At 52.2% G+C, this 22,075-nt stretch overlaps 1 protein-coding gene and 1 long non-coding RNA gene across 3 annotated transcripts in view; one reads left to right on the top strand and one right to left on the bottom strand.

Annotated features, from left to right (window-relative positions):
* Positions 1-22,075, top strand: part of Iffo2 (intermediate filament family orphan 2) — a 45,762-nt gene that overhangs the window by 1,181 nt on the left and 22,506 nt on the right. The gene's annotated exons all lie outside the window — the stretch shown is intronic.
* Positions 1,089-6,301, bottom strand: LOC126506972 (uncharacterized). The gene is made up of 3 exons (XR_007593385.1): positions 5,915-6,301; positions 2,336-2,397; positions 1,089-1,425 (listed from the first exon to the last, which is right to left on the bottom strand). It is a non-coding gene; the product is annotated as an uncharacterized lncRNA (long non-coding RNA).

Below are 22,075 nucleotides of genomic sequence, written 5' to 3'. Positions count from 1 at the left end.
TGGTAGATTCCCTTCCCATAGCAGGTGTAAAGAAAATCTCTTGACTAGTACGTTGTCATCTTTTTTTTTTTGTCCTTGAATTTAATGAGCTCATGTGAGAAGATGATGGATCTGTCCCTAGGGCCCCAAGGTTGGCTGTCTTGTTCCAGGTCTGTAAAGAACCAGAACCTCAGCTTCTAGCCTTTTAAAAAAAGTCATCCTTTTCTTCACATTCTCCCAAGTCTCAAGGGTTATTGAGGTCCCCCAGGGGATAGATACTCATGGGTTAGCATATTGGGTGCGCTCAGATCATGGGGCCCAGCTGGAGGTCAGGGGCAGACTGCCTGCAAGATGGCCAGTGTGCTCCTTGAAGTCCAGATTCCCAGGCTGCAATACTGGCACTGCTCTCTGCCTGCAGCCTGGCTAACAATACTGTCTGCTCAGCTTTCTGATACAGGGAGGAGGAGAGAGAGAGAAGGAGAGAGGGTCTGTGTGTAGGTCTCAGGTCTGCATGGGGGAGGGGCCCTCTGGTCCTAGGCTCCTATCTCAGCCATGCCTAACTTTGTTTTATTGTCCTGACTCTTAAAGGGAGTGGGGCCATTCCTTCCATTCCTCCAGTCTCCCTGGAAGCTGGGGCTGAGTTTGCTTTTTCACCCTCTGCTGAGGTCTTCTGACTGGGAAGAAGTCCGGGGCTAGCTCCCATCCCCTGCAGGAGGTATTGTCAGCTACTTGGAGGCTTGTTTACTCATCAGGGAAATGGGAACAGAAAACTCCAGGGTAGAGTGGGGTGAGGCTCCTGTTGGATGGTGTAAAATAATCAAGTCGATTTTCTTATTTGCGATGAGGAAGGTATAGAGACGCCTGGAGTCTCTGCTGCACGTGCAGGGCCTGGCTCGCTGGAGATTGCTTTTCTCTCTGGCCTTGGGAATGCCCTGTGCCATTCACAGGGGGTCACCCTCTGCCCTTGGTGGTCATCCCCATCAGGGCAGGCTAGGGAAGGAGGCAGTTGCCTTGGATGGTGAAACTGGAGGAGGAAGCTTGGGCTGGCCCTCCTGTCTGCCACCTTTGGCAGTGTAGTCATGACACAGGCTTGCGCTACATTTGTTTAATTGTGTGTGTGCTTTTTGGCCCTGGCTACAAAGGTGATGGAAAGACTGTGCTCAGGCTTAGAGATGGGTTGGCATGCAGCAATGAGCTGTTCAGGTTGCACCCAGGGTGTGGGGCGTGATGTCAGCTTCTGGCACTGTCCTGGAATGAGCCGGCCCTGCTGAGACAGGTGGGGTGCGGGCATCTCTCTTCCCGCCTTTCTGGGAGGTTCATGTATACCTTCTTTCTTTTCTTCATTGTCTTATGAACTGGAAAGACCTTTCTTCTCTGAAGTTGATTCAAAGCTTTGTATTTTTCCAAAGTGAGTGTTCTGCCTTGCCCAGGCCTCAGTTTCCCTACCTGTAAAAGCAAGGTGGTTGGACAATAGCTGTGCTCTTTGACATCCTGGGCTTCCTCGATAATACTTTGGGGAAAGCTCCTTGGGTAGTTAATAAAATTACAGCAAGAGCCCGTGAGATAGCTCAGCAGGGTAAAGGCACTTGCTGTCAAGCCTGACGGCCATAGTTGTACAACAAAGACCCACATGGTGGACAGAGAGAACCTACTCCAGCAAGTTGTTTTCTGACCTCTACACATTTGCAATGGCACATATGCACACACACACACACACACACAGATACACATAAATAAATGTAACAAAAAACCAAATGCATCGAGCCGGGCAGTAGCGGCGCACACATTTATTCCCAGCACTTGGGAGGCAGAGGCAGGTGGATCTCTGTGAGTTTAAGACCAGACTGGTCTACAGAGTGAGTTACAGGACAGCCAGGACTGTTACACAGAGAAACCCTATCTCAAAAAAACTAAGTGGGGGAAAAAAGCCAAAGCCAAATACATCAAAATGTTAGTGCAGTCAAGAAAGTGTTCTTGGTTTCACATAGATGTCAGTGTGTCTGATTCCATCAGCATGCAATTTTTTTTGATGATTGATTGATTGATTGATTATGTGTATTAGTGTCTTTCCTGCATGTATATACAGGCAGCCTGTGCATGCCTGGTGCTGGTGAAAAGAGGAATAACTCCGTGGAAGTGGAGTTACGGGCAGTTGTGGGCTGCCATGTGGGTGCTGGGAACTGAATCCATGGTTCTCTACAAGAGTAGTAAGTGCTCCTAGCTGCTGAGCTATCTCTGCAGCCCAGCACACTCACTTTTTAATGTTTAATACTTTAAATTAAAGCCTCTTTCTTTGGAGACTGTTGCTTGCTGGCCAAGCAGGATGTTTACACAGTTTCTGGTGGTACCAGCTTACCTGTGAGTGACAAGATGCTTTTGGTTTTCTGCCGATTGCCCCATCAGGTGCATCCACTGAGCCTAGAACAGGTAATTTATTATATATTCACGTCTACAATATGAATACATACAATTTTGTTCTCATCTACTGCTGTATTGCAGTTTCTCTTTCTGGAGGAAGGCAGGAAGACAGTTAACTTCAAAAAAGAAAAAAAGGTCTCAGGAGGAAGAGGCAGTTGGGTCTTTGTGAGTTCGAGGCCAGTCTGGTCTACAGAGAGGACTCCAGGAGAGCCAGAGCTAGACAGAAAAACTCTGTTTGAAAAACCAAAAGTCAAACACAAAAACAATCACTCCCCCCCCCCCAAAAAAAAACCCTCTGTGCTATGTGACCTGAGAGGGGCTGCTTAGGCTTGTCAGTATGAGACTGCCTTTGTGCTGGGGTTAAAACTCCATGACACATCACTTGCCCAGAGTGCAGGGGAATTTGGGTGGCAATAAGTGAATATATCTAATTATATTATCTATCTATCTATCTATCTATCTATCTATCTATCTATCTATCTATCTATCTATCATTATATCTAATATAAGTGAAGAGCTGCTAGTCTTCCTCTGGTACTTTGACTATTAAGAGGTCACAGTCCAGGAGATGAGACCATGGTGCTGGCCTGTTTGGTTTGTAGACTGCCAAAGGCATCAAAGTTTCGTGGGACGTCTGGTGTGGAACCCCAGTGCTGAGCACTGGAGAGGTCCTGGCTGGAGAGGGAAGGGCTCCAGGTTCTCTGCCATTGGTCAGGATGGACCTCCCGCTCCAGCCGCTGAATGATAAGCCAGAAGTATTTCCAGCTTTTTAAGCTGCAGGCCTTTGTGGTCCTGTCTCATGATTGGTTTCTCTCCACATGCACCTGTGGTTCCCTGGTTTTTCTGAGGTGGAATTGGTTCATCTTAAAGCCACCAGTTTAAGTATAGCAGTGATTTTTTTTAAAGGAAAATTTAGAGCAGTGTACCCATCTCCAGGGTCTAGTTTTAGAACCCTCGGATCCCCCTCCCCCCAATTTCTTCCTGTCTGTTTGCAAACAGCTATCGTCTGGAGCAGTCACCAACCTGCCCCGTGTCTACCTGTATGCTTTCTCTGGATGACTCAAAAATGAGATCCCATGATAGGCTGTCTTCCGAATTTGGCTTCTTCACATAGATGGTGTTTTGGGAGTTCTTCCAACATATTGTACTTGCATATATCTGAACATCCCTCATCATTGCTAAGTCACGTGTATGGATGGGTAGACCCAGTTTGTCTGTCCCCTCATCTTACTTACATAGTCTTGTGTTCCAAGTGTTAAGTCACCCTAGTGCTGTGGCGGACATGGTCTACCATCAGCAATACCAAGCTGGTTCTTTGCAAACACCAACCCAAAGCAGAGCTTCTGGCCCCGGCTCCCCACCCCCTCACCCCTTCTCTGGTTTCCCTTCAGCCCAACTTGCTCTTCACCGGGTAGGAAGTGTGGTCACCGAGACTGTATAGAGAGCAAAGTTGTAAAACGTTGATCTGGAAACCAAAACAAACACTTCTTTCTGTCACCACCCAGTGCCACCATGATCTCTTGTTCTGAGTTTGCAAGTTGGGGGCTTTCCCTGGGAGAATCCTGTCAAATTATCTCAACTTTAAATACATGGGTTTTCTGAATTGGCCTCCAAGACACCTGCATGCCTTTGGGTGACCCTTGGGTCTGCATCATGGCTGATCTTTTTGCTTTCTCAGATGACTTTGTGTTTCTTGTGCCTCCTGTGTTCTGGGCATCCCGTTTCCTATCTTTGCTTTGGATGACTTAGGGTCCATACCACGGTACAGCCCCATGATTTTCCCCCTTATTTACTGGAGGAGGAGGCTGGGTTACTTTGTGGCTGTCAAGCAGAAGTTTTGGTAGGTTCCAGTGTCTGCATCAGGGAAGTTGTCACGGTTGTTCCAGGAAGTAGCAATGACTGGAAGAGGCTGTCCAGTTGCCTGCAGGGCAGGGTGACTTTCTAGTGTCCCCCTTTGTCCCATAGGCCCAGTGTGACCAAGGACTGACTGGTTTTCTCCCCTCGCTGTGGGTAGACAGACAGGGTTTATGTGCTCCTGGCTGGCTTTGTCCTTGGTACCTGGAGTGAGTGGAGGCTGTTGGAGGGTCTGAGGGACCTGTGTTGTCTTTTGTCTTGGACTTCAAGTGGGTGCTTCAGATCCCTGGAGCCCATAGTAAGGTGCCTCATGGGCTCTGGGGACGCTGGGAGGTTGAGCCCCTGGAATTTGACACATGCCAACCATAGCTACTTTTCCATGATTCTAAAAGATAGTCTGTATGGAAACTGGCTTGCTATTGGCAAAGGCAAAAGAAACCACCAATTCATCTGTGTATTTTCATTTCAGAAGTGGGTAAACTGAGGCCTGGGGAGGCTTGCCATCCACAGGTGGCTCTGGACAACTCTTCTGCCACTTAGTCTCTCATCCTAACTCTGAGGTGATGCCCACATCTGCCTCCAGCCTTCTCAACGGCTTCCTTGCCATCTTCTCATGTGGCCGCTTTCAAAATCTTTTTAAAAAGCGCCTTCCTAGGATGGGAGGGACTTTTGTCACAGCTATTTCTGACTGTGACCGGAGCGGCTGGGCTGTTAGAACGGAGGGTTCCAAAAAGGGCTGTGCAGTGGGCAGCTGAGTGTCCCTCCCTTTCCCAGCACGCCCCAGGGAGGTCCTCCAGCAGGTGGGAGCTGGCCCCTGAATACCCCAGGCCCCAAAGACTGCCTCAGAAGATTGTCCCCAAGCCACTGATACTTTTTTTAATTTTGGAAACTCACAACAATAGAGGTTTTTGATTCTGATTTCTGAGTGAGGAGGCCTGGGACGGTGGGCAAGGGTTCGAATCCTGCCATTCTGTATGACCCTGGGCATGTCTCTTGGTCTCTCTGAACTTGCCCCTCTGTACAGAGGGATGCTGGGAAGGAGTAACTTAGTTCTGTGAAGGCCTCCACGCCTTGGGAAGCTCTGAGGATGTCCTACACTGGAGCCCACACAGTCTGCTCCCTTAATTTATGGGGCCTCTGGGCACAGCCCTGGGCCGCCCAGCAAATCCATTTCAGGACACATTGCCTCTCTCTGGGTCCCGTGGAAGGCGCCAGAGATGGTGCTGGGGGTTGAGGGAAGCCGGGCTGCCTCTTTGTCCTGCCGAAGGGCAGTCTGGCCATTCGCAGTAGTGATTTGTGCCTCCGGAACTCCCAATGCCCCCACCAGCCCTTTGTCTTAAAGGAATCTACACCCACACCCCCTCCTTCTAGGACCTCAGTTCACTGGAGAACCGGGTTACTGAGTCTCTTGGCCAGTGAGGCACACTCCCTGGGGACAGATTTGGGAGCCCTGAGCTAGAAAGAGGGCGGGGGAGGAAGGTCCCAGAAAAGAAGGGAAACCAGGGGACAGCTGACTCTGAAGATTCCTTCCTTCCCAGAGGAATGCAGGCCAGGCTTTTGCTGCCGGCCCCACCGGATGCACGCCTACCCACCCCCACCCTCAGCCGCTATGCACAGTCACATGCAGGCGTACACAAACGCGCTCACACATGCATGCAAGCACCTGGTCTCTTCTCTGGCTTTGGGTCTGCAGCTTGACCGTGTCCTGTCATGTCGCTGTTGAAGGACACGGAAGGGTAGAGCAGAATCTAGCAGAATCGAGCATGTGTCCTTTGCTGCAACCAGACTCCGTGGCTTCCAGCAGAACTAATCTGAACCCCGCTGGGTATCAGATCCTGGAGGGTGGGACTTTGGCATTGGGGAAATGAAGCCAGGCTGGCATCCCGTGTAGTTCTGTGTCACCGATGGCTGGAGGCCTGAGATAGGACAACCCTCTCTCCCCCTGTTCTCAGGAGTGAAGGTGTGAGGAGCCCACAGTGTTCCTGAGACTTCAGTTCCTCCCTCCTACCCTGTGGCTCCCACACTCTGAACCCTGATTGCCCAGCTTGTGTCTGCTCCCCAATGCACCCGAGCTCTGCTGCTCCCAGCTTTCTTCTGGTGTTCACAGAGTTAGCTCAGCCAGACCGGCCAGAGTCCACACTGAGTAAATATTTGTGCAGCCTGGGAAGACTGCGAGTCTCGCTGCTTTGCGCTACTAGGCATCCAGGAGACTGGGAGGTCAGATAGCGCAGACTTGGCATCTAGGGGTCTGGTATCCTGGGACGAAGGGTCAACATCTGGAATCAGAAGATCCGGCTTCAGTCTCAGCGCAGCAACTCCATGAGCTGGCATGATGCCAGGGCCTCGAACAATAGTGAAAAGCTGTGTGAACCTGGGCTAGCTGCTGAGCCTCTTCCCCTCTCAGTTTTCCTGTCATTAGAATGGGAAGGATGCCATTCCCATTGTGTTGCCACACATCTGTCATTCAGGGAGGCTGAGGCAGGGGGATCTCTGAGTTTGAAGCCATTCTGGGCTACATAGTGGGTTCCAGAACAGCCAGGGCTACAATGTAAGCTTGTTTCAAAAAAACCAGAATCAATCAGTTGGATTAATAGGAGAAGCTAAGCTCTGTGCCCAGGATGTGGGAGGTGCCAGTGGGCTCACATGGCTCCAGGAGGTTATATACATGAGACAGAGCTCCGTGGGAAGAGCTTGTAGGGTGTTGCAGGAGCTGGATGGACCCTGTGCAGGCAGGAACTGAGCACTGAGTGCCTACTTGGGGACTGGGCAGGAGTTTAGGGGTTGTGCACACTTCTGGGTACATGATCCTAGGAGGTTCAGGGAAGGTCTGGGGCCAGAGGGCTGGTGAGCAATGGCCAGCCATGTCAGGGGAGCACGCTCCCATCCATGTCAGGGGACTGGTGCTTGTTACCTGGATAGGATATGGTTGCTCACAGCCCCTGATAAGAGAGGAGCTGTCACCCAGCATTAAACCAGCAAAAGCACCTGGTCCTCTAGAGAGCTGTAACCTGGCTGAGTCCTCTAGACTGTGGCGTGGGCTGCCTGAGCCCCGTAGAGTCCAGTCCTTGCACAGACCTGCCCAAGGGTGGTGGGGGCATCACCTTGCCTATCTGGGAATGGGAGAGGTGGGCTTGCCCGTACCCGTGAATGCTGTGTTCTCCTTGTGACCTTTCTGGAGGGTCTGGACTAGATGAGGCCCATTTTCTCTCTTACACCTCAGTCTGTCTCTCTATTAGCACTTGGGAGTCTGAGACAGGAGCCTTGCTGAGAGTTTGAGGGCAGTTTGGGCTACAAAGTTCATTAGTGAGTCCATGCCTAGCCTGGGATTCGTGGTGAGACTGTTTCAAAAGGAAGAGGGACAGGCCAGATGATTTCTCTAGGTGCAGGAACCTCCTCAGGTCTCCTAGGAGCTCCGCTAGTCCCTTGCTTCAGCCCTGCTGTGAACTCAGTCCACCAGGAAGCTGTCAAAGGTTGGCCCAGGTGAGGAGGCAGGAGCCAGCCCAGCCTGGAGCAAGGTCTTCTCCAGTGCCTGTCACAATATTGCCATGGCGGGTGGCAGAACAGAAGGTGGAGACTGGGCTGTGGTGACTTCCCACTGTCGCTTTATAGCAGTGATTTCTCAGGTAGCAAATTAGTCACCATGGCTGCAGGCAGCTGAGACTCTGAGCCACCCTACAGGCCATCTAGCCCCCTGCTCTTCAGATAGGACCCTAAGGGAGGGGCGGAACTCCTGACTGGGTCAGCAGGGCTTATGGTGAGGGGCATCACGACTGGGTGAGCAGGGTTGTCTCTGAGTTGCCCTTGAGATGCTTGCTCAGTGTTCTTACCACATGGGCATACAGAAGTGCACACCTGCTCATGGCTCCCCAAAAGATCTCAGCCCGCCCATTGCAGCCATTTAGCGGTATAGGCACAGGGCCCCTCATTGCACACTGAAGTCAGGCTGACTGTGCATCCAAAGCTCTCAGGGAGGGTTCCTGTTGTCCCTAGAACAATGACTTGAAGGTCATGTTAACAATAAAAGCAAGAAGGAGCAGGGAATGTTTTGGTGAGCAGCACGGGAGCTGGGGACCCCTAACATGTTGCTTCTGGTCAGCACTGTGAACTTTGCCCGGGCATCAAGAACTAGTCATTTGGGCTGGAGAGATGGCTCAGTGGTTAAGAGCATTGCCTGCTCTTCCATAGGTCCTGAGTTCAATTCCCGGCAACCACGTGGTGGCTCACAACCATCTGGAATGAGGTCTGGTGCCCTCTTCTGGCCTGCAGACATACACGCAGACAGAATATTGTATGCATAATAAATAAATAAATATTTAAAAAAAAAAAAAAAAAAAAAAAAGAACTAGTCATTGTCTTCTCTTGTCTCTTGCTGGGGGGGGGGGGGAACATGAGCTTGGTGAATGTGATTGAGAAGTCAGCCTCATGGCTGCCACTGAGCGTGTGCCACGTGTTTCACCTGAGAACCAGGGAGCAGACAGCCTCTGCTTCTGGAGCTCGGAGTCGGGTAGACAGACGTGTCATGGCGTGTGGTGGTGTCCTAGGACACCACCATGTACCAAGTGCCTGTCAAACAATGCCCATGCATAGGAACCCGATAAATACGTCGTTGTTAATCTCGTAAACAAATATTTATACAGCGTTGCCAGGCTCCATTCAGAGAGGGTCCTACACATCTAATTCACAGACGCGCACTTTAACCCTGCGAGGTGGGTACCATCCTCAGCCATTTTTAAGATGCCGAAACTGAGTCATTGAGGGAACTGGACTAGGTGAGCTGTAACCCTCCAGATCCAACCTTTATCCCTCGCTGTGCTCAGAGAAGGGAGCCCACAGCAAGGCGCTCTCCTGATCCAAGCCTCAGCTGTCCCTTCTGTGAAAGGTGAGCATCCGCCCTCAGGAGGCTGTGTGTGGAGAGCTGCGGATGCACCTTGTGAAAATGGTGGGTCCCACCCAGGGCCTCTGATGTCTTATGCCCAAGCTCCGTGACACACTGCTTGCCCCTGCTCGCCATCATGCCTCCCCTGGACCCTGAGACCAGCTGGCACAGAGTGTTGGGTGAAAAGCTGCTGAAGGAGGCTGAACCCCTCTGGAGAGTGAGAGCCTGCCTGCGCTCGCACTGCCTGCTGGCCGTGAGACCTTGGGAGAGTCTTTGCCGCTCAGAATCTCCTTTTCTTTACCTGGGAAATGTGGCTGGTCACAAACACGGGGTGGATTTCACGAGGAGCCATGAGATGATGGCGCCAAGCCTTCAGGCCCTCACAGCTGCTCTGGATCCTCAGTGGACACTGGGGCTGGAGAGAAGGACAAGGTGGGCCGAGCGTGGCCGTGCGCATTGTCCCTCTGAGTGGCTCTGATTGGCAGGACTGAACCACCCTAGAAACGTGTCTCTGTGTTTACTGTGTGTGCTCCGACTTTGGATGCGCAGGTTTGCCGAGCCTCCTGCAGTGGACACATGGCCTTCCGTCCTCTTAACTAGTCATTTTTATTGTTTTTTCAAGGCAGTTCTCTTGGCTGCCCTAAGGAAGATGAAAAGCTGCTGGTCTAAGTGGACCTTGTGAAATCCCCCGGCATTCAGGTTCCCCTCTAAGCAGGGACAGCACAGCTTCCCAGGGCCTACTGGGAATCCCCTGTCTGCCCTGGCCCACTGTGACACTGGGCCAAAGGCCATCCTGTCAGAGTCAGGGCCAAAGTGGAAGTTTTTCAAAGTCAAGAGCAAAAGGTCCTGGAACTCTGCCTTGGGCACTGGTGAGGCCCTGGGGTGCCTCCGGGTCCAGGATCCCAGGAGTCACCCCAGCACAGTGTGGGGCCAGACAAGCAAGGTTCCCTGGAGGGGGCAGCACTTGAGTTACATTTCGAAGGGGCAGGGTGAGAAGCCGCAGAGGAAGGGGGCTCTAATGGAGGAGAGCAGCTCATGCTGAGGCCTGGGAGGGAGGCTGCCGCCAGGGCCACACACTGGGGCTGCTCTTGGTCCAGTCTTCAGCGCTCTTCTCGGTTTCAGTCCCTCTTGTGGTCTGCTAAGCTCTTGGTTTCCAGGTCCCCATTCTCATCTTCTTGGCGGCTCTTTCCAGTTCCGGTTCTGGTTATCCATTCTTTATGGGTTGTGTTCCTGCCCCTGTCTGAGGTGTTGCTGGGTGAGGATGGATTTTGTTCTCTACTCCTTAACTGGATGGCAGGCTGAGGGGCAGCTCTTGCTGCTGAGGCTTCGGGAAGGAGTGTGTGTGTGTGTGTGTGTGTGTGTGTGTGTGTGTGTGTGTGTGAATGTCTGTGCGTGTGCGTGTGTGCATGCATGTGTGCCGCTCATGTGTCCAGAGCCTCTGTGTGTACCCTGAGCCCTCAAGGTTAACCTACTCCTCCTGGACTCCTTTGCAGTGGGCTGCGGTGTTTATATAGTGGTAGGTAGAGGACTTTGTCATCCTAGAGGTCATTGCTGACCTCGGGGGCCTAAGCTCGTATGCCGTGGAAGTAGGGACCACTTTACCTCTTATGATGCTTGTGTCTACCCGGCTCCCGGCACTCTTCATGGACTTGTTACTTACCTCTTCCTTCCAGCGAAATCCTTTCCCTGACATCCCCAGATGGGTACCTGCTGTCTCTCTATTCTATTTTTTTGGGGGGGGGTCTCATGTAGCCCATGGTGGTGTCCAACTCTATGTAGCTGATCTCCTGCTGTCACCTCTCAGGAGTTCAAGGTCGGTCATCGTCAGCTACATAGAGTTGGACACCACCATGGGCTACATGAGACCCCAACTTAACATATACCATCACACCTGGTTTATATGGTGCTGGGGATTGAACCCAGGGCCTCATGCATGTTGGGCAAGTCCTCTACCCACTGAGCTACATTGTCAGTGGGCTGGGGTGCCTGCTGTCTTTTAAGAAAGAGCAGAGAGTTGTCTCTCAGTGTTTCATCTTTGCCCCACTCTGTCCCTGTGGAGCAGCTACCTTGAGGTCACACAGGGCGGGGCTGGACCCAGGACCCCAGTGAAGCTCTTTGAGTTAAGGTCCCCTGGGGAAGCTAATGTAAGGCTTGAAGGTGGAGTTTGGAAAATACCCAGCATCTGGGGGCATTGATGAGGATGAGTGGAGGATCGAGGATGGAGCGGCCTCCCTGGGCCCTTGAGCAGATTTTAGGTTGATGGTACTGCAGGTGGGGTTTTCCCTTTCAACCTGCAGAACATATGGGCTGTCACCCACAGGGCTCATTGGCTTATCCCCTGTCCTGATCTGTCTGTCACACGCATAGTGGCGTTGTTTTTCTGTGCCTCCGGTTCCTCTTGAGTGAAGTGGGGTGGAGAGATTGACAGGGCCCTGGGCCTGAGTGCTGGACCTCTCCCCTTTCCTCTAAGGTACGCACCAGAATTGTAGCTCGTGATGTTGGTGGAACTTCCTGACCCTACATAACCTTGTCTTCAGAGACCATCCCCCTCTCTCTGCCTGGAGGTGCATGCCTGGTGGGAGGTGCTTTTGTGTTTGTAGACTCTTCCTGCTCTTCCTGTGAGCGTCTTGCTGTTCTTGGCAGTGGGGCTACACCCTTCTTTAAAGACAACATACCAGGACTTAAATCTGACCAGGGGCAGCGGGGATCTGAGGTCTGCAGGTTGTGACCGGCAGAGGCCACATTCACCTAGCTACAAGTTCAAGGCCTTCCAAGCTGCAGGTGTTTCCTTCCTGAGCCTTCAGGCACAATTAAACTGTGGGGACTTAGAGATGCTGCTCTGGTCCATCTTCTTTGGGGTCACCTTTGGCCTATGAGTTAGCCTTTCATGCAGGGTGAGAACTCCGACTTAGGTTCACGTCACTGGGTTCACGTCACTGCTCCCCACCCTGGCAGCCTCTGTCTTTCTGCCTACCGAAGTGGGAATGACCCCCTTAGACATAGGTTGTCACAGGGTTCTGTGGCAGAGTATATGCCACATGCCAAGCAGTGCTGGCCCTTAGCAACACTCTGTCCTTGGCCTCCCCAGCCCCCACACAGTGGGAACTGTCCCACTTCCTCATGCTGCCAAGGCAGACTAGCCTTTTGTGTTCTGATATTTTCTCTCTTCAGCACCGCAGCCTGGCTAAGAGGAGTGATGTCCTCTCTTCTCTCTAGCACTCTGTTCGTAGGGTGATCAGGAGAGGGCATGGCGTGGGCATTCAGGGCACAGACCATGGCTGCCAGGTGGCAGGAATGGGGGAGTGTCGCTGTCCCTGCCTCCCCGGGGATCTTGGAATGTCATGTCCCCTTCTTTCTGTGGTTGTAGAAGCAGCCCTGTTTGCTTGAGGGCTGGCTATGAGAGGAGGTGAGCTGTTTACTCAGAGGGCTCTCCATTCTCAGCTCACTCTACCAGGCTGAGAAATGGGCTCACGTTCCTTGCCCTCTCTCCTGGGTTTGATAAGCAGAAATCTGATTACACGGTTCCATCTGGGCTCCTGGGGGACAGGCAGGCGGTCTCCTGGAACCTCAAGGAAGGCCTTTCCCAGGCCTGGGCAAAAGGGTGACATTGAAGAACGGCCCGGTGTTGTTTTCCAGTGCTGACGTCAGGGCTATGGTTTAGAGTTTCTCCCCAGACAAAGGCTGCTTTGTATCTTTGGGTGAACTGAATCCAGGAATCTCACTCCAGGTAGGAGGCCAGGTGGAGGAGATGCAGGGCTGGGCAGAGAAGCCCTCAGAGGCCTGCCTGTTCTCAGATCCATCACTCCGTTTCCTCTGCTTCCCAGGAGCGGCCATGTGCCCTTTCAGAAGCCGCTCTTTATCACCACCAGGTTCCTAGGAGGTAGCTGGGCTCTTGCCTATTGCACAGATGCAAAAACTGAGTCTTGGAAATGAAGCAACTGAGTACTTGTCTCAGCCAGAGAACAGCAGAGCTGGCAGTGGACGCGTGGACTTGAGTATCTTTAGCTTCAAGGATTACCTCAGGCTCAACTCCCATCAAACCACGTCTCACCTCCAGCTTTGGCAGAGTGTCTAAAAAGTCGGGGAGCCCGGGAGAAGAGTAGTGCAGGCAACATTCAGCAAGCACAGATCTGACTTTCCTTTTTGAGGTTCTCAATTGGAGTGCGTGTGGGTTTACTCACGTGTGTACATGTCAGAGAAGGGGATTGGTCACCAGTGGGTCTGCAGTAACTAGAAATGATTCCAGGGAGGCCTTGTGGACAGGCGTAAGTAGTCATCCCAGGGGACATATAGGATCTTCTGCTCCTCTTTTTCAGGATCCATCCATCCACTCATCTTTCCACCTTTCTGTCTGTTTATCCATCCGTTCATCCATCTATCCATACAATCACCCACTATCCATCCATTCATCATCCACCCACCCATCCATCATCCATCCATCCATCCATCCATCCATCCGTCATCTGTCCATCCATCCATCCATCCATCCATCCATCCATCCATCCATCCGTCCCTCCATCATCCATTCATCAATCCATGCACTCACCCATCCATCATCTACCTTCCACCCATCTGTCTGTCCATCCATTTATCCATCCATCCATCTTCCACTCACCCATCCTCCTTCCCTCCCTCCCACTCTCCTGCCCCCCTCCTTCCCTCCCTTCTGGATTCCTGTGCCTGTTCTTTGACTTGAGCTTTGAGGACAACTCTATGTGGACTGGGGGCCTTTCCAATGTCTGTCAAGTCAGAGCAAGAAGAAACCTTGCAGGTTGTTGGGATCCCCATCTCCCCTTTTCCCAGGGAGGGGTCAGTGACTATACAGCTTGCCCAGTAAGTTCATGGCAGAGTCAGCATTCAAGCCAGTCTCTCTTTCTGCTGGGGTGACGGGCATCTGTCACCCTTAATTGGCAGCTGCCTTAACTTGCCCCCTTTCCCCTCCACTCCTTTGGTGTTTGGCCTCTGTTTTGAGACACATCTAGAGACACCAGAATACAGCCCCCATGCTGAAGCCGCCCTCCCCCCCGCCCCCCCCTTTGGTTTATCAGTTCCAAGATGCCTTCCTAAACCTGAACTTCCAGTTAGTGGCGCTCCTGAGGGCCATCTTTTCCTTGCTGGATCAGTTTGGGGAATCAAGGTGTCATTTGATCCTTTTACCCAGAGGCTAGAGACACTGACAAGCCTGCTCAAAGTTCACACTCAAACATGGATGGACCTACTGATGCTTTCCAGCAGCTTCTCCTGCTGGGAAGTGCTTCCTGCCTATCTCTAGACGTGGTCCTGAATGCTGCTATCCTTTCCCTTGGTCATTTGAGCATCACTGCCTGTGTGGTACATGAAATGGGCAGCTTCTGCTCCCCTCATCTCCCCACTCTTCCCTGCTGTTCCGAAGGCCTGCATTGACTCAGACACAAGTTAGGACATGCTGTGTCAGAGGATCTGCCTGGGCTTCAGGGTCCTGCTGGGTCCTGGGAGGGAGGCATACTTCTCCTGGACGCAGGGATGGCTCCGAGATAGAACTGGCATATCGGCCTGGTCCAGGCCCACGCTTCTTGGCGTGGAAACTGAGGTCCAGAGAGGTTGAGCCACGTGGCTATGGCTGCTCAGCCAAACCCAGCAGAGTTCGATGCATGCATTCACTGGTGGCCGAGTTTCTGTTTAGACAGAACCTGGTATTCCCTGCTTGAGGGTGGTGGCTGGGGGATGGAGTGGTCTGTTCTGAACTGGTATCCCAGAAAGGAAGACGCCACTGTCTTAGCTCCACAGGTGCCTCCACAGATCCCTGATACTCCAGGACCACCCTCACCTCCTTTGTGTGTTGAGAGGGCCAAGGTTCCACCCTAGACCCTTAGTGGGTCAGGGGATGTGTCCTTGTGGCTGGGCAGGAAGGGGTTAAGCAGTTTTGCTTCCCAGGCCTAGGTTTCCAGCTGGTGTCCTGGCCCCTCAGGCCAGCCAGGCCATCTGGCAGACAGATGCCATACTGTGTCCCATCTGTCCCAAGGCAAAGTCACCAGGAGAAGACCTGACTGCTGCCTTTGTGAACCTGTGGGCAAGTTGACTCCCCACTGTCTGTCCCTGTGAGTCTAGGCCTCTTGGGAAGGACTCATAGCCAGCGGGCTGGCCTCTGGCCACTCTCCCTGATGCCCGGGTTAGCTGCTGTGTGGTGTCCCCAAGGTGAGAGTCTGAGTTTCCTGTAAAGATGGGTCCAGAGAGGTGCAGGGACAGGCCCAGGGTCACACAGTGAGTCATGTAGACAAGGTGGGACATGCACCCCTGCTAGGCTCCTACTCAAAAGCTTATTCACCTAGCGAGCATCACTTGAGGGCTTACTATATGCCCGATAACTGGAACTCAGGGTACCGGACAGTGCCCTGGTTCCAGAGTCGGGGAGCAGGAACTATGAGGAAGGACTCCTTGCACCCTGGCACACACCCAGGGCCTGGACTCAGTGACAGTTCTCCCAGAAGCCATCAGCTGTCCCTGGCCACATCCTCACAAGCCAGTGTTATTACCCCCATTTTACAGATAGGGAAACAGGCTCAGAGAAATGAATTCCCTTTTGCTCACTCACTGGCTGGGGTTGACTGAGTTGGGTCAGCCTTGCTGGTTTGTCTGATGTCAAAGCTTTTGGCGTAGAGATAGGGAACAAATACACACAGTCTTATCCCTGCCACAACACGGAATCCTTGTTTTTTTTTGTGTCAGAACTTTCCCTTTTAGACACTTGGCTGACTCCAAGAGAGGGGTTGGGGGGAGGGGTCACGAAGCTGGAGGAGCCTCAGAGCAACTCTCAAGTGGAGCTAGCTCAGTCAATGAAATACTTGCCTTTTGAGTATAGGGAGGTGAGTTCAAGCCCTGGAACCCACATACAAATGCTGAACAGGGTGCCATGTGCTTGTAATTCCAGAGCTAGGGAAGAGGAGAGACAGGGGATTCTTGGGCCTTGCTAGCCAGCCAGCCTACCCTAAATGGTCCACTCTGGATTCAGCGAGAGATGCTGTCGCCCAAGATAAAGACAAAATAAAAGAAAAAGAGGTGGATGGTATCTAGAGAATGACATTTGGCTTCCACATGTGTGTGCATATGTGCATGTATTCCTACATGTGGACATATACATACTCTTATAAACATATACATATGTATGTATGCACACACATACACACATGTGCACAGTGGGGTTGGTGGCCTTGCTGGCCAGCCCTGGACAGCACTTGGGGGACTCTGTGTACTGTGATGGGAGTCGCTCAGGGCCACACGGGCCTGGCAGTCCCAAGTGGAGCCCTTTGCCCTCTAGATTTGAAATTGTAGTTAGTGAGTAACCTGATGGTGGTTGCTGATCTTGGGGAAGCTGAGGCACACACTCTCTCTTCTGGTAAATCACCTGGCCCAAGAAAACCAGTCTGGGCCTTGATCCAGCCTTAGTTCTGTCACAGGGCAGACAGAAGCAGGGAAGTCTGCCGGCCACGGGCATGTGCCTCAGAGGAATCGGGAGTCCAGCCCTGGCTCTGCACTGGGACGTGACCTCTGGCCGTCATCTTCTCGGCTTCAGAGTGAACACAGTGGTAATTCTGCCTCATAAGTGCCCGTGAGGCCTTAGTGAGCCGCTAGTACCTCTGCGTTCTCACAAGTCACAGTGTGAACCAGTGTGATTGTGTGATCCTGTGAGCCTCTGTTTCCCCACCAGTCAGATGATGCTGTCCCAGAACATTCTCTGGGATTCTGCTTCAATTCATCCCCTCTGTCCTCAGGGGACTGACTGTGGCAAGGAGACCCGAGTCTCATAGAAAAATGGCAGTGACCCTGTGTGATTGGGGTGGGGTGCCCCTTACCTACTTCTCTCTTCCCCCTGGTTCACACCTAAGTGAGTGCCAGGGTTGCCATGGCAACCCAAGTTTGCTGCTAAGAAACAAAGTCTCCTCCCATTGAGCCATGTTGAGTCACTCAACCCCGCTCCTGGTTTGGGCTAACCCCGTCTAATTACCCGTCCCAACACAGCCTGGAGCCTGCCTCTTCCAAGCCAATTAGGGTGATGACGGGAAAGGCACACGCAGACACTCCCTGCTGCAATCCCTCTGCGGTTGCATCAACCCCATGGGTAATTGACGGGTCTCTCTCACTCTCTCGCCTTCCTCCTGGAGAAGGCTCAGAAATGTCTTCCTCTTGTCGGTGACACGGCCCAAAGCACAGCTAGCCTGGCATAGCCTCCCTACCTCTGAGCTTCCCCTCGACAGACATTATGGCATCCTGTATTCCAGGCTTTTTTCCTGACCCTCCCAGAAAGCCACTTTGTGCTTGGTCATTCTCATTTAATCCAGGTGGGGTCTCTCCCACTTTATAGATCGGGAGACTGAGGCCTGGGCAGGTGGCCTGACTCACGGCTGCCGAGCCTGGAGCAAGCCTCGGATGATGCTAAACTCAGGACCTGAGGTAGTGACATGGCTCACCGAGCCTCTGCCCTACACTGGCGCACACTCACCTGTGGCTACTCAGTCACTGGCAATAAACAGCGGAGAGACCCAGGGTGCTCATTAGCTTTCCAGAATAGCCTGGGGAGCTGCTTTTCTCAAGGCTGTAAACAGATCCCTGGGTGGTGTCCTCACCCTGCTGGACACAGGCCCTTGGAATCTCCTGCTTCTGGGCCTGGGTATCTAGAGACTTGGTGCCCAGACCTTCTGCTGGCTTCTGACACTGGGGGGAGGAAGGGGGAAAGTCACCAAGGGCTTAGCCAGGCCCAGGCACCAGAGTCAGCGTCCTGCAGAGAAACAGCTATGGCCCCAGCCTTTTCAGAGCTGAGTAGGCTTGGGCTTCAAGGTGGACAGGAGAGAACCACAGAGCTGTCCTAGACTGTGGAGATTGGAGCAACTGATGAGAGGTCACGCCCTTAGCCACAGGCAATCAGAACCTTGGGCTGGACCTCTCAGGAATAGGCCTAGAAGCCATAGCTCATAGGCCCTTTGTAGCAGGTGACCATTCATGGCATTGCTATGTGTCAGGCCCTGGACTGGACACCGAATTGCAGCTATGACCATCAGATAGGCCTGATAGTGTAAATGCTGAATTATCTGAGACCTGCAGGGGACAGAAATCCTCTGGCCCCAGTGACTCAAAACCATGTCAAAAGGGGGTTTGACCCTGACCTAGGAGGCAGACGAAGTTCTTAGAGGAGGTGGTATAGAAACTGAGTCCTGAGTTGGTATCAGATAAAGAGAGAGAGAAATAACAGGGTATATATGTGTGGAACCTTCTAGACAGAAACCAATTCATATGTAAAGGCCAAAGGTGAGTGGGGACAGGACTGAGATCTCAATTTTTCTCAGCTCCCTGGGCAACTGGGAGCCTGAGGTGTGGAGTTGCCCTGCCAAGTGACCTCACTCAGCTGCTTTGACCCACAAGCAAGAAGCCTTGTCACACACAGCATTTTGGAGGATTACAAAGGCCTTTTCCGAGGTTGCCCTTGGCCATAGTAACTTCTGCGGAGCTAACGGGGCCAGTGTGTGAATGTGAGTGTCCAGACATGTTCTGTACAGTGCGATCTTGATCTACCAGGACACGGGAATGGCATTGGGGGACCCTTAGTGCATGGTGCCGCACCCACCATCCCATCTGGTAAGACCAGCTGGTGGAGACGCGGGGCCTGGTAGCAGACACTTTAAGGTAGGAGGACCCCAGTGGGCTGTTATTGTTTGATCCCCCCCCCCATTATTTTTCTTCTGTCCGCTCTAAGTCATTGTAAAACACTCCTGCAGTTTCAAACAGTAGGGGAAACGAGCAGGTGGTTTTGTTGCCTTAAACCTGAAGTGGTTCTAACTAAATATGTGACATCATTCAAAAGTAAAAGTTTCAGAGGAGGAGTGTATTAGTCTGTTTTCTGTTGCTAAAACAAAACACCGAGACCAGGTAACTTAAAGGAGTTTGGTTTAGCCCGCAGTTTTGGAGACTGGAAGATGGAGCAGCGTGGTGCTGGCTGTGTTACATCCTGGTGGATGGCAGGGTGGTGGGGGTTGTGTTGATCAGGAATGATTGCCTGGAGAGAGAGGAGGACAGGGATCAGGGAGGAGTCGGGTTTGTCCTTCTATAACAACCTCTTGAGAGAATCAACCCAGGCCCCATGAAGACCTTAATCCCTTTCCGGGGAGACCTGGGAATAGGAAGCCCAGGAACCAGGTGACCTGGATTGTTGAGGTTTGAGTCTTGTTCTGTCCACCTTGAAAGCTTGTGTTTTTTTCCCTCACTGTCCCCTGCTGGTCGCTCTAGACGGTGGAACTAGCTGGTTGATTCAGGAAGGATCTGGGCCCCTGAGAAGTGAGTTCATAAGCAGGGAATATTCCCTGGCTGTAGATCCCTTGTCCAAGTCAGCGACCTCAATTCTGTGTGCATGCCTGTATCCACCCCTAGCGCTGTGATTCTGGAGACTTTCCAAGCAGAGTTCTAGGACACTCAGGTATGAGTTTGTGGACCCCGGAGCAGCAGTCTTATCACAGAGGCTGAGGAGTTGTGTGGCCCCAAGCTCAACTTCCAGCCATTGCTTTGGTCTGAGCCTTATCTATAACGAGGGAATTGTGATGCCTGGCTTAGAGGTGTCGGGAGGGCATGAGGAGGTAAAAGACTCACTGATGCATATTAAGCATTGTGTGGTCAACACAAGGCTTTCCCCACCTCCTGGGAGTGTGGTATCAGCCCACAGAGACGGGCAAGTAGAAATGTACGAGGCTTTGGTTGCTATAGCCAAATTAGGGCTCAGGACTGAAAACTTCAGTATGGGGAAGGCAAAGAGAGCTCCTCCCTGGAGGAGGTGATGGAAGTATCCTAGCCCTGGAAAGGGTTGGAAGTGATAGCCCAGAAGCATCACAGTGGCCTGCAACTTGGAACCCAGATTCCTTGCTAGGGGACACTCCTAGAGTCCTTTTTCTTTATGGAGTGGGGCAGCATGTACTTGGGCATGGGTTCTGGTCAGAGGTGATTGGAAGAAGGTTTCCCAAGCATTGGTCACCCAGCATTGGCTGACTAGCGTTGACTGTCCAGCAGTAGCCACCCAGCATGCCACTCAGGGTTGTGGAATTGTGAGTATCCTGTAGCTGCCACCTCAAAGTGCTGTTGTTGTTGTTGTTTTTACAAACGGGTCCCAGGTGTCTCTGACAGACAGGGACACTGGACGGGTGGCAGGGCAGTGGCTTGAAAAACAGTCAGAACCTCAGCTTGTCATGGAGACAGGCAGCCATTGCCCCTTTGGGCCCCACTTTGCCTGCTGGTCCAAGAGGACACTTTTTTATTTTATTTTTTATTTTGGGGGGACTGGGTCTGTTTATGTAGCCTTGACTGGCCTGGAGCTTGCTATGTACGCCAGGCTGGCCTCGAACTCATATAGATCTGCCTGCCTCTGCCTCGAGGGTGCTGAGACTAAAGGCGAGTGCCACCATGCCCAGCCATGAAGACACTCTTAAACACCTTGTGCCTGACGCCAGCAGCTTCTCCTCCTTCCATCTTACTGGCTGCCTTGTTGGCCCTGGTTGGGGCAGACCTCAAAAGACTGAGTAGAGCCCACTTATTCTTGGGGTGCTCTGTGAGCGTGGTAGGTAGATGCAGATGTTCCTTGATAGAACATTGGGTGGCCTTAGCGTCTGGCTTCTTTTCCTTTGCTGCACATCTTTGTGTACTGCTGGTCCCCCACCCATGTGAGTGACACCTACTTCATTGTCATGGCTATCACCAATGGTTATGCAGCTAGGAACTTGGGGGCCACATAGCCTGGATGCCATCTGGCTGAAGTTTGCTCCCAGTCCGAGTGACTGTCACAAGGGGGTCCTGAGGCAAAGGCTGAGGATTGGTCTGCATGCCCATGACATGCCAGGCCCTTTTCTGTATTCCTTTTGTATAATATGCCATGACATAGTTGCAAGTAACACCCATGTCCAGAGAGGGTGGGTAACTTGCTCAAGGCCGCACAGAAGCAATTAGATAGATGCAGGATGCTCAGACTCTAGGGTCCTCTTCCTCTTCTCTCCATAGACTTGTTGGTTTGACCTTCAGGGCTGAAGTCCCAGCTGACTCTGAGACTTTGGGGGTTCATTACATAACCATGTGGTTGTTGTAGGTGTTTGTCTGGGAACCACAGAAATTGTTTCTGCTTGCTCTGGTGGTCGATGAGAATTAGCCCAATTTGACCTCAAGTTGTGCCTGAGAGGTAAGAAATTTGGTCACCGAACTGAGCTGGCTGGTGGTGGCACGTAACTTTAATCCCAGCATTCAGGAGGTGGAGACAGGCAGATCTCTTGAGTTTGAGGGCCACCTGGTCTACAGAGTGAGTTCCAGGACAGTCAAGGCTAAACAGAGAAACCCTGTCTCAAAACAAAACAAAACAAAAAAAGAAAGGAAAAAAAAAATCACACAACTAGAGCATAGGTCAGCCAGACCCTGGACTTCCTATACATTGCTGACCACTCAGGGTTCAAAGGAATGGGGGGTCAGCTAGGGTTGTTGTACTTTGCCTCTGTCCCCCAAGACCCAATGGCTCTGCATAGACAGCCCAAATGCCACCAGCTGCCCTTCGGAAAGCTGTTATTGGTCACTGGCAGTCAGGTGATGGCCACAACATTTGGTTCTGTAAGACCTGAACATCGCTGGACAATGGTGGTGCATGCCTTTAATTCCAAATTCAGGAGGCAAAGGCAGGCAGATCTCTTTGAGGCCAGCTTCATCTACAAAGTGAGTTCCCGGACAGCCAGAGCTGTTACACAGAGAAACCCTGTCTCGGAAACCAACCAACCAAACAAACAAACAAAAAGCCCTGAGCAGCTTGTAGCAAGTGGCATGGGAACTGTTTCTGGGAAAATGAGGCATAGGAATGAGCCCGTACATGCTACCACCCTGTCCCTTGCTGGCAGCTAGGCAGAGGAGGCTCGGGGGCACCCTTTGAGGGCAGGCATCTGAACCGGGCACTATCCAGGCCAG

The sequence above is a fragment of the Alexandromys fortis genome, unplaced genomic scaffold (genome assembly GCF_014885135.2).
Source record: "Alexandromys fortis isolate MF-2015 unplaced genomic scaffold, M_Fortis_MF-2015_v1.1 scaffold_26, whole genome shotgun sequence".
In the NCBI taxonomy this organism is placed as follows: Eukaryota; Metazoa; Chordata; class Mammalia; order Rodentia; family Cricetidae; genus Alexandromys; species Alexandromys fortis.
Note: the sequence above shows the minus strand (reverse complement) of the source record. Positions and strands in the feature narration are given on the sequence as shown.